This window comes from Grammomys surdaster, unplaced genomic scaffold (assembly GCF_004785775.1).
Source record: "Grammomys surdaster isolate TR1022 unplaced genomic scaffold, NIH_TR_1.0 126076, whole genome shotgun sequence".
NCBI lineage: Eukaryota > Metazoa > Chordata > Mammalia > Rodentia > Muridae > Grammomys > Grammomys surdaster.
In genome coordinates, this window is record NW_021620885.1 from 1,993,739 (window position 1) to 2,009,665 (window position 15,927).

General features: G+C 40.7%; 1 protein-coding gene across 3 annotated transcripts in view; it reads right to left on the minus strand.

The window, feature by feature from the left end:
* Fer (FER tyrosine kinase) overlaps nt 1–15,927 on the minus strand; it is a 263,815-nt gene that overhangs the window by 124,493 nt on the left and 123,395 nt on the right. The gene's annotated exons all lie outside the window — the stretch shown is intronic.

A 15,927-nucleotide genomic window follows, 5' to 3' on the forward strand; every position in this document is an offset into this window, starting at 1 on the left:
GCCCTCTGGCCTTCATTAGTATGTAAATCCCTAGGGCCTGAGGCTTATAGCCTGGCCTATGTGACTCTATGGAGATCTATGTGACTGCTTTTCAGGATCCTGGATGATGGGAGGGACCGAACTCCTGCCGGTTCTCGCGCAGAATTCCACGCAGAATCTCGGGGTTCTAGGCACCTGCTCAACCATGACCCAGGATACCCTCACGCAGTCCCACAATTATTAAGCATTTATTTTTATCAGATTTCAAATACAGAGTGTTCTGAACATTTTGGAAGAATATATAGTCAACATTAAGTGTATCTTTCTGTGTGAGAATAAACACACACATACGGTTAAATTCAATGAGGCAACAGTATGTTGTGATATTTATAACTCAGACACACATCTATATCACATCTCAGTATTTGACTTATGAGTAAAGTCCAGAAACAGAGAAAGATGTAATTCTAAATCTTCAAATTTCTGCTTATTATTAGTAACATCCAAGTACATTCATTAAATTATTCATTACGATCAAGAGAACCTACATGTTTTCCTAATACGTAATAGTTTATTTGGTAATTGTTAAAGAAAAATTGGATTCCTAGGTAGATGAACGGCAGCATACAGACATTCTCTCTTTAATGAAAACAGTCCTTTTTCAGTGAATCTGTAAATAACAAGCCTTTGATATTTTAGGTTTCGCATGTTTGTATTGGCATCTTTGCTACAGCCTTTCTTTTGATGAGTCTTGTCAATGGCATGACTAGAGTCACCAACAGTGGAGCTAATATTAACACTTGATAACTTGTACAGGTTAAACCACAAGCATTCAGTAACAAATTGTTCCAAACTGTACGTCAACCATAAAATTTATAGGCAATAGTAACAATGGACATATAATAATGCCCAGAAGAACTGGGAGCTTTCCATCTATACAAACCCTGACCTAATGAGACCACAATTAATCTCAATACATGGAGGTGATCATAACAGTGACCATTAGTGAGGCAAAATTGACAAAAAGCAGAAAATTATGATTACTATTTTAATGAATATTTTGAGTGAGCTTAAAAACAAAACAAATAAAAATGTAAGCGTGACTTTTCAGGTGTCTTCTCTTTATAATTATCACACATTTACAATCAAATGTCTGAAGAAAAAAATTCTTTCAGACACTGGAGAATTAAAAGAACTGTTCCTAAACTGATCTGGTTAATAATTCTATGATGCACAGTTAATGTTTCAGAGACTCCTCATTTTTCACATCCTTGAACAGAAGGCAGCTACACTATCTAAGATTCAAGTTGACTGCTAATGCTAAAATAATCTGTCCAGGATTAATAAAAGTGTCCAGGAATATATTTATTGTAGAAATACTTGGGAGCTAGAAATTATGTTTCGGTAATACTGACTTGAAAGATGAGAGCTGAATATTGAAACTCCAGTGGCCACCTGAACACATGAATTTATAATATCCCTACTAATGGCTCTGGTAATAACCAGTATTTACTTGTACAGCTCACTGTGAGTGAGAGGGGGATGGGAAGAAGAGCTGAGATGTGTTCTTTCTTCCTTGAAGAGCTAAGACAACTGAATACGGTCCTATTAACTTGGAGGACAAGGAGACACGGCTCTGTCTTTGGATTTTTCCTGAAGTGGACTCAGGCATCCAAATGCAAGAAATGCATTTAATATGCATAATATAAATTTATTAAATTAATTTAATTTGTATAGATTATACAAATGCTTAATTCTGTATAATAACTATATTATATAATATAATGGCTTAATATACAGAAGGACAAATAGACAATTAAAACTAAAATGAGTATAAATAAAACATTTATGTATAAATATGTAATAAACATAAAGTATATAATAATACAAATAATGAGCGGTTAGCTATTAATCCAAGTCTTAGTAACTTTCCGTTCCTGTGAAGAGACACCACAACCAAGGCAAGTCTTATAAATGAAAGCATATAATTGGGGACTTGCTCACAGGTCCAGAGGGTTAGTCTTTTGATATCATGGCAGGAAGCAGACAAGCATGATACAGAGGCAGTAGCTGAGAGCTTTACATCCTTATCCACAGGCAGCAACCAAGAGACACTGGGTCTGATATGGGCTTTGAAATTTCAATCCTCCCCACCCTCTACCCCCCACCCCCCATGAAACAACTCCTCCAATAAGGCCACATCTCCTAGTTGTTACCAAATACTTCCACTAACTGAGGAGCGAGCATTCTAACATGAGCCTATGGACCATCCTCATTCAAACTACTCCAATCCAGCAACCTGCATGGAACACACTCTGCAAAGGAAGACCCATGGGTGTTTACACAGGAACTCCTGAGAATCGGTAGAGGGTAGCAGAACAGAATGTGACTTATTGCCAGTGCTTATGATCACTCTGAGCACAGAAGCCTAACATGGGGATAGAGAAAAAGTCAAAGATGAAGTTCAGAGTCCCTGGAAGAGCCACCACATACAAAGCAGGGTACTACCAGCTATCCGGCATGCCCTGTGTCACAGACACGGATCCGGCATGCCCTGTGTCACAGACACGGACAGCTGCTCCTGAGGCCTTCTAGCTCTAATGGACCCCTCTTCCCAGCCCTTCTGTTCTCATCTCTCTCAAGTTCCATTTCTCCACAAGTGCAGGTCGCCCCTGGTTTCTCTCTTCACCCCAAGCCTTCCACATACACGTTTTTGAACTCAGAGTCAAGCTACTCACTAAATGAATAGAGATTCCTATTTTAAGTTCTAAGGCAACATGATTTATATATACTTTAAACAGGTGAAAAGTGATGGGCAGTTCTAATAATAAAATACAGTAATCAATAACCCCAGGAGTCAGGTGAGCTAATCATTCAATTTCCAGCCACTAGCATCTTGCTTTAAAACCTTCTTCACCTAATGTTTAGTGCAAGCTTTCTCTCACTGACCTCACACTACGTTTCGGCTGTAGCATTTGGAGTGCATGGCTATGTGCCCACTCTGGCACCCAGGCATGCACCTGGGATTTGCCCTCATTTTCAATAGGCTCAGCCCTGGAAGGTGCCAAGCACTTCAATAGGCTCTAAAAAAAGACTATCTTTATATCTTCCATCCAGATTCTTTAACTAAACAGACTTCTAAATAAAATGGCTCTTAAGAGTTTTAAATCCATTGAAATATATCAGATATCAATTTCTAAACAGATAACTCAAATCTGAGTATATGTGATAAAAAACAAAATTGCAAATTATGCTAGAAACTGTTTCACTACCATAAAATCCACCCAAAAGCTACTCCTCAAATAAATTTTATTTATTTGTTTAGCTCTTCAAGACAGAGTTTCTCTATGTAGCCAAGGCTGTCCTGGAACTCTTTCTATAAATCAAGCTGGCCTCAACTCAGAGATCTGCCTGCCTCTGACTCTGAGGGTTAAAGGTGTGCACCACCCCTGCCCAGCTGTTTATTATTCCAAGATGGGTTTCACTATGCAGCCTCATATGGCCTGGAACTGGCTCTTAGATTCTCAGAGCTCCAGCTTCCTCTGTCTCTTAAGAGCTGGGATTAAAGGTGTGTGTTACCACATCTGGCCTGATAATTAGTTTCAACAATGAATTATGTGAATATTTAGAACACCGGAGAAGCTGCTGACAAAGTGAAATCTCCCAAAATAAATTCAATATTCTCATCATTTTCATTCTCTTACAAACAGAATTTAGAGTCAAAAATAGAAAATTAAATCTGTGAATTTTGTAAATCTTAATAATGCATATACTTTTAGAAAACTGGCAACTAGTTTAGAAAATTTGAGTGATATTTTCCTCAAATTTAAAGGCAGAAAATAAATTCAACTAGTCATCCTCATTTTTCTTGTTTCACATAAGAATTTCTCTGTTAAAAAAGAAAAAAAGGAAGAAAACTTAAAGAAAGCAACACAGAATTATAAGTTACTAGGTAAGCTAACCTGAACACCATACTCCAGAGGAAAACAAATATCACTTGCCAACTCAAACCTTGTTTCTTAAAACTTTTGGCCGTTAGAAATGCACTAGTTAGTGTGGACAAAAGATAAAGATGATGAAGCACTAATAACTGAAATGTCTGATAAAATAAAGGGAAAGTTCCACATACAACTAACAGATACAACACTGTGTAACTAAGAGATTGGGTGATTTCTGTATTAATTCTTTTTTTTTGTTTTGTTTTGTTTTTCGAGACAGTGTTTCTCTGTGTAGCCCTGGCTGTCCTGGAACTCACTCTGTAGACCAGGCTGGCCTCGAACTCAGAAATCCTCCTGCCTCTGCCTCCCAAGTGCTGGGATTAAAGGCGTGCGCCACCACCGCCCGGCTCCTGTATTAATTCTTTAGAGTAAAATTTCATCAATTACTCTTTCCAGTAATTCAACCTCCCCCCCCCTCAGCATGTGTGTGTGAGTGAGAGAGAGAGAGCGAGAGAGAGCAAGAGAGAGAGAGAGAGAGAGAGAAAGAGAGAGAGAGAGAAAGAGAGAACAAGTATTACCAGTTAGTACTTGACTCAAAAAAAATGGTTTAAAAGAAATTTGAAATTTTATTCAAAAGATTGCAACCTCGCAGTCCTTCCACAGCTGTCCCTGATTTGGTAACTTGCCCAGAATCGGGATAAGGCTGACATGACCAGGCAAGTGACAACACAAACACACAGCTGAGATGCTGCTTAAAGCCAGCCGACTCTTCTACTATTGCAGTTAAGACAGTGAATGGAAGTCTCTACTCCTGAAGACCTCAGTCAAGAGGCTGGGTCCAGCCCATGGACAATGCATGAGTGGACTTGGAAGAGCAGCAGAGATTCTCAATCTGTCAGTCACAATGCCTTTGGGATTTAACAGCCCTTTCACAGGGGTCGCCCGAGAACACTGGAGAACACAGATACTTCTAGTACTACTCATAACTGGTAAAGTAACAGTTATGAAGCAGCAACAAAAATAACTTTATGGTTGGGGTCAGCACACCATGATGTATTAAAGGGTCACAGCTTAGGAAGGTTGAGAGCCACTGGGCCAAAGAAACGAACAGAAAATTATTTTTCCACTAACTTTTCTGAAAAACAAGTTAATGTACAAGAGAGACAAAACAATTTGGAATATTTCTGATCTTCTGCTTTAGTTCATAGAGTGAAACTACAAAACAGTATTCAGGACCATGGGCCATGGAGACACATCCGAGTAGATATCCTGTGCTACACATTCAGTATATCTGAATTCAAGGCAGTCAGCACGGTTGCTGCTGTGAGGGCTTTATCACGAGCATTCCATGAGTGCAGAAGGATATAAAAACTGTGCGTCAACAGTGACAGACACTCAGGCACAGGAGCTCACTGCCAGCATCATTCCTGAAGGACTCAGAAGAGCATAACACATGCTTCTCATAAAGCAGTGCCTTTGCCATGAAAGCTACTCAAGTAAGGAAAATACAATGTTTGTGTTCTAACAATCAGAAACACTAATGTATCCTTGGAAAAAACACTGCTATGCCATTCCCTGAGGTCTAGACAGGAAAAAGGTGAAATGGACATCGTGGGTATAGAGAATGAGGCACAAGAGTATAGGCAGAAACCAAAATAACAACCACACACACACATACTTCATACATTCACACATATACAGTCATATGTAAACACAGACATAAAAACATATGTTTAAAAATAAAACTAGAGAATGTTTCTAGTGAATAAATATGGTAGAAATTAGTAACTATATACAAACATGGTAGAAGCTAACAAAACAAAAAGCGAACAAACAGAAAAACTTTTTAAAAAGAGAAACTGCATGGTGAAAAAACTAGGAAGGTACTTTAACCTGACCATAAGACTTAGTTATCCAGGTGTGGAGCAGCAGAAAGCCTGGAGACAATGCAACCAAGGTGCTATGAAGACAGGCAGGGATCTTAAGACCAGGGAATGCCACGGCAGCCAAGATGACTTATATCCCACCAGACCACAGAGGAAAACCTGCACCCCCCTCCCCCAGGCAGACCGGAGGGGGGTTATCCCTCCCCTGAGTTATGAAGAGTCCTCAATACCAACACGGCAAGTGAGTCTAACCCTACTGAGAAGAGGCGCAAGGCCCTAGCAGGTTAACAAAAGGTAGGGACCATCTATGAAAAGACTGAGAAACAGGCCTGGCATGAGATACTCAATTACCAAGACATAGATGATAGCCAGAACTAAAATATAAGGGGAGCAGCTCAACAAGCAACCAATGTCCTAAAAGCTGCTGTCTCTGCAGCCTGGGATTCTTCAGCACAGACTACTATCCTAGTCAGGGCCACCATTGCTATGGTAAAACACTGTGACCAAAAGCAAATTGGGGAGGACAGAGTTAATATGGCATACACTTCCACATCACTGTTCATTATAACAAGGGGCATCAGAACAGGAACTCAAACAAGGCAGGAACCCAGAGACAGGAGCTGATGTAGAGGCTGTGGAGGACCGCTGCTTACTGGCTTGCTCTTCATGGCTTTCTCACAGAAGCCAGGACCACTAGCTCAAGGATGACACCACCCACAACAGGCTGGGTCCTTCCACATCAATCACTAGTTAAGAAAATAAAATGCTCTACAGGCTTGCCTCCAGCCACAGAAGCAATCCTTTTCCTCAGGAAGAAACACCTGGCACCCCAGCAGAGGTTACTGTGAAGCCCAAGGCAGCACTACAAAGAATAAACTGGAAGCCAAGTAGCTCCCACTAAATCAGCTAAGCATGGTACCACCACAAAGGCTCAGCAAATTAACTGTCAGGAAAACCAAAGGCTAGTCAAGAAGGTACAATGTGAGCGATAAACCTAGACAAGGTGGCTGCTTTGTAAAACCCTTTTCAAAGGACCCAGGGTCTCCTACATAATAACAGACCAATTGCCTAAGTCAAGATTTTGGGTCAAAATTTGTTTTCAAAACCTAAATGAGTAGAAACCTGAGAGAAATGCTAATAGGGATCAGATTCTGGGATAATCTGACAGGGACTCAAAAGCAATAATAAAACGAAGTCCTTAAAAAAGACTATGGGGACAAATCAAGTTATATAGGCTTTCCTTTTTTTTTTTTTTTAAGATTTATTTATTTATTTTATTTATGAGTACACTGTAGCTGTCTTCAGACACACCAGAAGAGGGCATCAGATCTCATTACGAATGGTTGAGAGCCACCATGTGGTTGCTGGGACTTGAACTCAGGACCTCTGGAAGAGCAGTCAGTGCTCTTAACCGCTGAGCCATCTCTCCAGCCCTATATAGGCTTTCCTAACATTAGAAACACAAGTTATTTGAAAAGGAAACAAACCAAACTTGCACTTTTACAAAAAAATAAGATTATGCAAACTTTTAAAACCAACTTCATTGTTTCAATGGGAAATTGAAGACAATCAAGTAATCCTGGACTTGAGGACAATAAAACTGACTTTCGGAGTTGGGGGTTTAGCTCAGTGGTAGAGCGCTTGACTAAGCAAGCTCAAGGCCCTCCCTGGGTTCGGTCCTCAGCTCTGATTGATAAATAAATAAACAAATAAATAAATAAATAAATCTGACTTTCCCCAGCTGAACAACAAAGAGGAAGTGGGTTTGGATCATCCTGGACCCTAGGGCTACAATAACAAGTGAACCAGTCACTTGGAAGAGTGAGGAGGAGGAAGAAGAGGAAGAGGAGGAGGCGGAAGAGGAGGAGGAGGAGGGGCAGGGGGAGAGGGAGGGGGAGGGGCAGGGGCAGGGGCAGGAGGAGGAGCAGGAGCAGGAGCAGGAGCAGGAGCAGGAGCAGGAGCAGGAGCAGGAGCAGGAGCAGGAGCAGGAGCAGGAGGAGCAGGAGCAGGAGCTAGAAAAACAGCCAAACATATAGTGGCAGAAACATCTCAACAAACCAGACATCCAATGGAACCTCAAATAATGTCACGATATGTAACAATCAAAGTCTGGAAAAGGAAACACAAGGTCTTGAAGGTAGCTTTAGGTAAACGATGCTTTATCTGTAACAGAACACTAATGGGGGTGATGATTTCTCCTCTACAGCCAGCAAGATGAGAAGGAAATGGCACAATGCACCTCGGGTGCCAAAACAACAACACACCCATGGGTTAGAGCTGCTCCATGTGGAAGCACCATCTTTCTTTCCCAGAATGACAGGCATGGAATGGCACTCTCAGGAAACCAAAAAGGATGTGAAGAAACAAATCTCAGCCAAGTTCCAGTATCCTCTCCCTATGCCCCATTGAATGATTTATGTACCAAAGAGACCACAAGGAAGCACATATTGGAGACAGTCAATGGTTAACTGGGATAGGAAAGATGTGATACATTTATGGGGGAATTCTGCACCTTTAAAATTTAAAATAATTTTATTATGTGTGTGTTTGTGTGTCTATCTCTGTGCGTGTGCACATGTGTGTGCACAAATGTGTGTGTGGGTGCACATCTGTGGAAGTCAGAGGATGACCTTGTGGAGCTGGTTTTCTCCTTTTACCTTTGCACAGGTTCCAGGGAAGGAGAGTGGGTTGCAGGCTGGCAGGAGGAGCCCATTTGCCTGCTGAGCTACCTTGCAGGTGTGCTCTCTTTTTACTTCCACAGTAACTGTGTGACAAAAAGGGAGGCAGCAGCTCAGCCTCACCATTCCCAGGTAAATCTGAGGTCATGTTGAGGACACTGGGTCAGCCTGAGAACTAAACTACTGGAATGTTCACAAGTGACTGCATAATGTGTGTCCAGATGTCTCCTAGGTACTTCACAATGGGCTGCCAGCATGCTGCAAGCAAACAGGCAGATTCAGGTGTTGGTGCCTAGTCATTTATCTGGAGTCCCCTCCTTGCTTGGTCATATAGAAGGAATGTGATTAGCTCTACCTAACAACCTTGAAATATAAGACTCCAATGGAGTTTCCTGAGCAATGACATCACACAATGCCATGCAGTTTCAACATAGAAAGTATGTCCTTATAGTCGTAATGGACAGTTATGATATTCTAAAGGTGTGGAGAAACAAGGTTTGAACCACTAAGTCTAAGGCTTGTGTCCTTTCTAATAAACTCCACCACCTCCCCGCAAAGTGTACCTACTGAAATAGAGAGTCTGACTCCTAAAGAGCCAGAGACGGTCTGTGCAACCGCTGACTTTAATGAGCCAGAGCACGATGGAGTCCACACTTGAAGTTTCAGGTTTTCAGTTCTAAAGGTTCGTAAACTTTGTTTCAAATGGGTGCTATGCAATGTTACAATTTCTTCTCCATTCACTGCATTAACTGGATTACAAGCTTTACATTTTGTACATTCAGGGTTTGTACCAAAAATAAAAGTATAATAAAACTTTCAAGTTGTAATGAAAAATGCTTTATGTAGCTGGCAGGATTATGAGTCAGTTCACTATAACATTTACAGAGTGTACAGCATCCGAGGAAAAGCGCATAGCCTCCTGATAACCAGTCAGTACAAACGCAGACTTGAGAAAGACTGATTTACTTTCACTAGGTAATATGCAATGACTACTCTTTATTCCCACAGCAATGCTGCCAATGTTTCTATCAAATATAAGGAAATAATTAAAAATCAGGCATCAACAAAAGCAAGCCATTATAACAGCATTCTTTCTTCTTGTGAAAACATGTTCCCACTACATTGTTCCACAAGAATAGGTATGATAGCAGGAATAAACTATGAAAAGAGCTGTAAATAAAGCTGAATGACAACTTACATTGAAACTTAAATCACAGAATTAACTATGTCTCACAAAGTTACCATTTAAAATAAAGTCACCAGTGTAGTAAGTGAGCAGTGTCCCCTGCTGAAGACAACCAGTCCATCCCACCCATGCAGCAGGGACGGCCACCATGTGCACATGGTCATTATTTCTTATGCCAACCAACCCTGCCAGATCTGACTGGAATGTTGCATTTCCCTGGTTTTTCCTCTTAGGTGTCTTTAATGGGCTACAGGGTGGTATTTGAGAGCACAACAGTGTAAAGCAGAGGGTTCTAAGTCACCACCTCACTTTGATTCTGACCCAGTTTCCCAGCCTGCCCAGTGCTGAGGAGAGCACAAAGCTTGTCCTTATAGAGCTTCCCATATACTGACTAATCAGATAGAAGGTTATCCTTTACATAGGTAAAAAGTTACTTCTAAGCAACATTTTAGCCTCATATTTATGATTACTCAGCGTTAAATACAGGAATATTTATGTACTAAGTAACTTATTTCTAAAGCAAAAGTCAACACTAGTTCACCTTAAGATGTAGCTACCCAACACTGATTATTAAAGCTTTAATAAACCACGCCATGATCAAAGGTTTGCTAACAATCAGCTAGTGTGGTATGATGGGGAGAAGAGAGGAGTGGAGAGAGGAAGTTTAAATACAGACTTAAATCTTAAAGTCTCATAACCCTTAACATTTGAAGCAGATGAAAATTTGCAAATACATCCACAACATGACATTTTCGAGATTTTATTTTAAGGAATTGGAATTAAAAGTTAGTATAATTCTTAGGAGAAATAATTATAAAACACAACAATTACAACGTAAGATGGCTGCAGGGGCTATGATTTTTGTAGTTGTCCCACTGAAAAATAATTGTTATCCTTCCTTCTCTTCTCCACACGGGTTTCTATTCACTCACCTCACTGCCCATTTGGCTGGCTTAGCACATTTCTTCCACTCATGGTGTCAGGCACAGCATGATTTCAGAGTGTAGGGATTCCTGAAACTGATCAGCTTTCTCATTAGAGTTACTAGAGGTTAAAGGGGAAAATCTTTCCTGAGAAAGACACAGAGCAGGCTGCTCTTCCAGAATTCATTTGAAAGGTTTTTAGGGACTGAACTTGTTTACATGATCTATAAATCAATCTTGAATTAATCTGCAATTCCCTCCTCCCACATGGTTCTTGGGAAAGACTTGCATAGCAGAGTTCTTGGATGTGTAAAACTTATTTTCATCTACTCTTCTAGAATTTTAATTGTTCTTATTTTTAAACAATGACTACTATAATCTCCTTCTTATGATAAATACTTGTTCCTATTAGCATAGGAGAAGTGACAACTTAAACTTTTTCATTCATCTCAACTTTAGCATATCTTATTTTTTCTTAACCAAAACTCTTGGAGCCAACAGTGGAGAACACTGGAAGAGAAGTGAAGTTGTGCGCATGACACCGCGTTGACATAGCGTCTCTGCATTGTAGCAACTGAGTGACTAAAAGTAACTTGCAAGGAAACACTGCAAGGTCAAGAAACATCTTATCTGCTCATAAACACTACTTCACAGATGAAGCCCTTCTGCTGGATGGTTAGGTTTAAACATACACTGTGAAAGGGCCCATGACTCAAGGGAGAACCAAAGTTTCTGCTTCTGGAATCAAGCAAGAGTCACACTGCTTAGAATTTGGACATGGCTGTCTTGTCCTAGAGGTGCAGCTTCAGGAACTTAGCCTCTTCAAGCCTCAGCGTCCATATTTGAAAATGAACAGCACAATGCCTACTATGAGCAGCAAGTGCATTAAGAAACAGTAACCATTCCTTTACACAAAACCTCTTACATATCTGAGGAGCACAGGAGCCTCAACACCATCTGTCCCAAAATGTCAAGCAACCCTTATTCTATGCATATTTCATTCAAGTACTTACTGTGTATTAGATGTCAGGCACTTTACTAGGTAGAATACCTGAAGCTATGAAAAAATGCCCAATATCATGTGTGTAAAAGCTTAAGTGAAATGTTAACTGACTGGTTTTACATTTGATTGACATTTTGTGAAGTGTGGTCTTGTGAAACTTATGGTTTACTTTTCCCAAAAGTATATTTTCAAGTTATAGTTTAAAGACACTTGCAGTGTATTTGACATAATTCTAACACCTCTCTGGATGTTTTAACATTACATAGTGAGCTTATGAATTTCAAGAATGCTGCTCTGCTGAGTCTTGATACGGTAGATACTGCTGATAAAATTACTCATGGCCTGAGGTCAATATTTCTATTTTAGTCAAGCTTCAAGAATGACATATATAGCTTGATCATGCTAGCCCTTTATGTCCTGGGAATATTTTTATTCCTGCCCATCCTGTTAAAGCCTGTCTTTAACAACATCAACATGTTGCAGCCAAAGTACATGACTTGAAACTGAAAATGGACCCCCAGAGTTATTAAATTAACAGGCTGGCAAGCCAAGGACAGGTAAGATTATGCACAGAGCCTTAACAACCTAAGACATAAGTGGATTGCTTTGGATAATGCATATTCCATGAAGGGTAAGGAAGGTTCTCTTGTCAGAATGACCTAAGACTGGTTCAGTCTTATTAATGAAATAAAAAAGGGGCAGAGGCAGAGAGCCTTTGGGGCTGCTTGGCAAGAATCTGGCATGGGCCAAGGACAAGGAAATGGGCTGCTTGGCAGGAATATGACATTGGCCAAGGACAAGGAAGTAGGGTTCAGGCAGGCACCTGACATTAGGCTAGAACAAAGAAGTAATTTCAGGTAGGAATCTAAATCTTAGGTTAGAACAAAGAAGTACTTTCAGGTAGGAATCTAAATATTAGACTAGAATGAAGAAGTAATTTCATGCAGGAATCTAAATATTAGGTTAGAACAAAAAAGTAATTTCAGATAGGAATCTAAATTTTAGGCTAGAACAAAGAAGTAGGCTTCAGACATGAAAATGAATTTGGGCTAGGACAGGGAAGTAGGCTCAGATATTTTGGTCATCCTGATAAGCCCTTAGAAACAGTGATCATGGGAGTGTTTGTGTAATTGGGTTTAATGCCTTGCTTGTTCTTTGACTATTTGTGTTTATTGTATTGCTTGTTCCTTGACTATTTGCATCTACTGTATTGCTAGACCCTCAACTTAGAACTGACCTTAATACATGCATGTAATTAAAATGGTATAAAAGCAAAAAGGAGGAGGGGGGATGGGATAGAGGTTCTAGGGAGGGGAAATGGGGAAAGGGAATGACATCTAAAATGTAAATAAATAAAATATCCAATAAAAAAAGAACTATAAGCTGACATAAATTTATTAAATATGTCCTATTTGCAAATATTGTAAGTCATGTCCCTGTAAGTGAGGATCTTAACATTTGGAGGGAGTTGGAAAATAAGAACTTAGAGTTACAGACTAATGCTGCCAGAAAGAAAGTAGGGCAATGCCTTACTGTATTTGGGTCAGAAGACAAAGGTCCATCTCTGGTTCCAATTCGGCACTCTGGCGCTTTCAGCCTCCCTACATGGAAGAGTTTAGACATGTGCTCACATGCAGCTGGTGTAATCCATGCCACAGTATCTAGGACCTTAAATTCCCTGGTAGAGTGATGATAAGCCTACTTCCCTGACAACAGTCCAGGTCCATTCCTGCATGGATGGCCACATGGAAGACTGATGATAGCTCTGAGGGCCAGAAGAGTAAAATATGATAGGTAACAGTAACTATGAAAATATGATTGTCACCCCATGAAAGAACTATAAACCACTTCTTTCCAGTGCTGTAGATCAAGTTCAGAGCCCTTGTCACATGCTATATAAGGACCACCCTCAATCATAGTTCCTAAGAACCCTCAAACTACTAAGGCAGTTAGACCATAGAGCTTCAGTAACTAAATAACCAAACTCAAAGACTCAATCTAAAAAAGGCTAGACTCCAACTGCAAGCTTCTCCAGGCTTCATCAAAGCCAGGATGAAATATACACTTCTGAACTTCTGGCTGTCAAAACAAAGCCACAGAGCAGAATTAAGCAGTAGGGTCTGGGGCAAACACAAGAGACTATTACAGTCATACAAAACAATTGACCTTCCTCATACATCAAGTTTTCCCTAGACAGACTTATAGCAAGTTAAAGTTACTCAGAAATTCCTCCCTTTCATTAAAAGCAAAAAAACAAGAAAAAACTAATCTAACAACATACAACAATAGTACTTTTCTCTCTTTTAACAAATTATAAACTGGATAAAATATTTATTATATAAGAAAGAATATCAGCCAGATGCGGTGGTGCACAGCACACCTTTAATCCTTCAATACCAGCACTCAGGAAGCAGAGGCAGCTAGATTTCTGGGAGTCTGAGGCCAGCCTGGGCTACTGAGATAGTTCTAGGACAACCAGGGCTATGTAGAGAGACTTTGCCTTACAAACAAACAAACAAAGCAACACACACACACACACACACACAGAGAGAGAGAGAGAGAGAGAGAGAGAGAGAGAGAGAGAGAGAGAGAGAGATGTTTAGCCTCTTTTTAACTTTGTCTCCAGACAATTACTACTTAATTGGTAGAATTATGGTAGAGAGTAAACTTTGGACAACTTAAGTTAAAAATGTTAATGTCCATAAATGTGTAAAGGCACATGCATCTCTGTGCTGCAGGTCTGCATGGACTTCCCAAGTAAGATACAACTGACAGCAGGAACTTGTCTCCCATAGCTTGGGAGAATGGCTAGTTCAAGTTCAAAGTACCTGTCCCTCTCCCTCTGGCACCTAAGCTTCTACAGATTAGAAGCTTTGTCTTATGAAGTTACTTTGCACTGTTCCCTAACCCCTACCCTGTCATACATTAACAACGGGAGTCGTGATGCATGAACGTGTGTGAGTCTGCAAGGACACACATGCTATGGTACACATATAAGGGTCAGAGGCTAACCTTGGGTCTTGGTCCTCACCTTCCACCTTGTTTGACCAGGGTCTAGCCATTGTGTAGGTCAGGTTAGCTAGATCCCAGGGCTCCTGGGAATCTTCTGCTTCTGCCTCCCATTTCATCATAGGAACATTGGAAATCTATATGGGTTCCAGAGGCTCAAACACAGTTCATCATTTAACTTATACTTTCAGTCTTATTAGTGATTTTAAAGAAGCTATCTGATATAATTATAGTTGTCAAAAGAGCAAGCACAGGGCTCCAGATTGTTACAATCAATGCAGTCTGTACACACTGGGCTCTGTGTATAGGCACTGCTCTATATTCTCGTGTTACTCAGTCTCAGCACGAGGCTGCATAGGAGCAGCAGCTTCACAGTGAGACTGTAACGACAAAGGCAATCTTGAGCTGCTCACAAGGCATCCCCAGCACCTTCAAGTTCATCATCATCCCACGGCAGTCAGACAGGTAAAGGGCTCCAAAACTCACAGTATAGTATATGCTTCCCTACACAAGTCACCCTGGTGTGTGCACAGTTTTATCAGAAATTAAATACTGACAGAGTTAATATGTTCTCTCTGGCTATTGAAAAGATGAACAATTCTTGCCAGAAAGAGGAAAATAACAACAGAAACCCAAACAAACACACACACCCAGAGAAAAGCTCTTGGTTTCGGGTGCTTCTGCTCCTTTCCTGCTCACCTAGTGACCCTTAAAACAAGTCCAAATCAAATCCTGAAGCTCTCTTATTCAAATTCACCTAAAGCCACAGACAAGAAGTCACAGAGGAAATGGGGCCAAGTGCTTTAGACGCTGTAGAAGCTTGCAGGGAGGGCGGGCTCTCAGGGTATGGAGGGGAGCAGGCAGGTAGGAAAAGGCATGAAATGAACACAGCAGAGCAAAGGGGTAATTTCCAAATAACAGTTATTAAAAATAAAAATGCAAAAAATAACTGTTTCTGTTGAAAATGTATTTTTCATGATCTTTCCACAGGTTGAATTACTGTGTACACACACACACACACACACACACACACACACCCCTCTAGCTCCCCCAAGGCATGATGTGTTCACCTCCACAGTTCTCCTGTAGTTGTGTTTATGCCAATGCTACCTTGACTACAATGAAGCGCCACTAACCCATCAGACTCCACTAACAGACCAGGCACTCCTTGAGGGCAGAGACATGGCTGTTCCCACTACCGTGACAATGTAAGGCTTCAGCAAGCAGTCCTTTGAATGAAGGAGTGGATGTGTGTTTCCTGCAATCTCGCTTTATTTTTAGGCAAGCTATTGCCCCTCCTTCCCTTCCCCTTCCCTTCCTCTTCC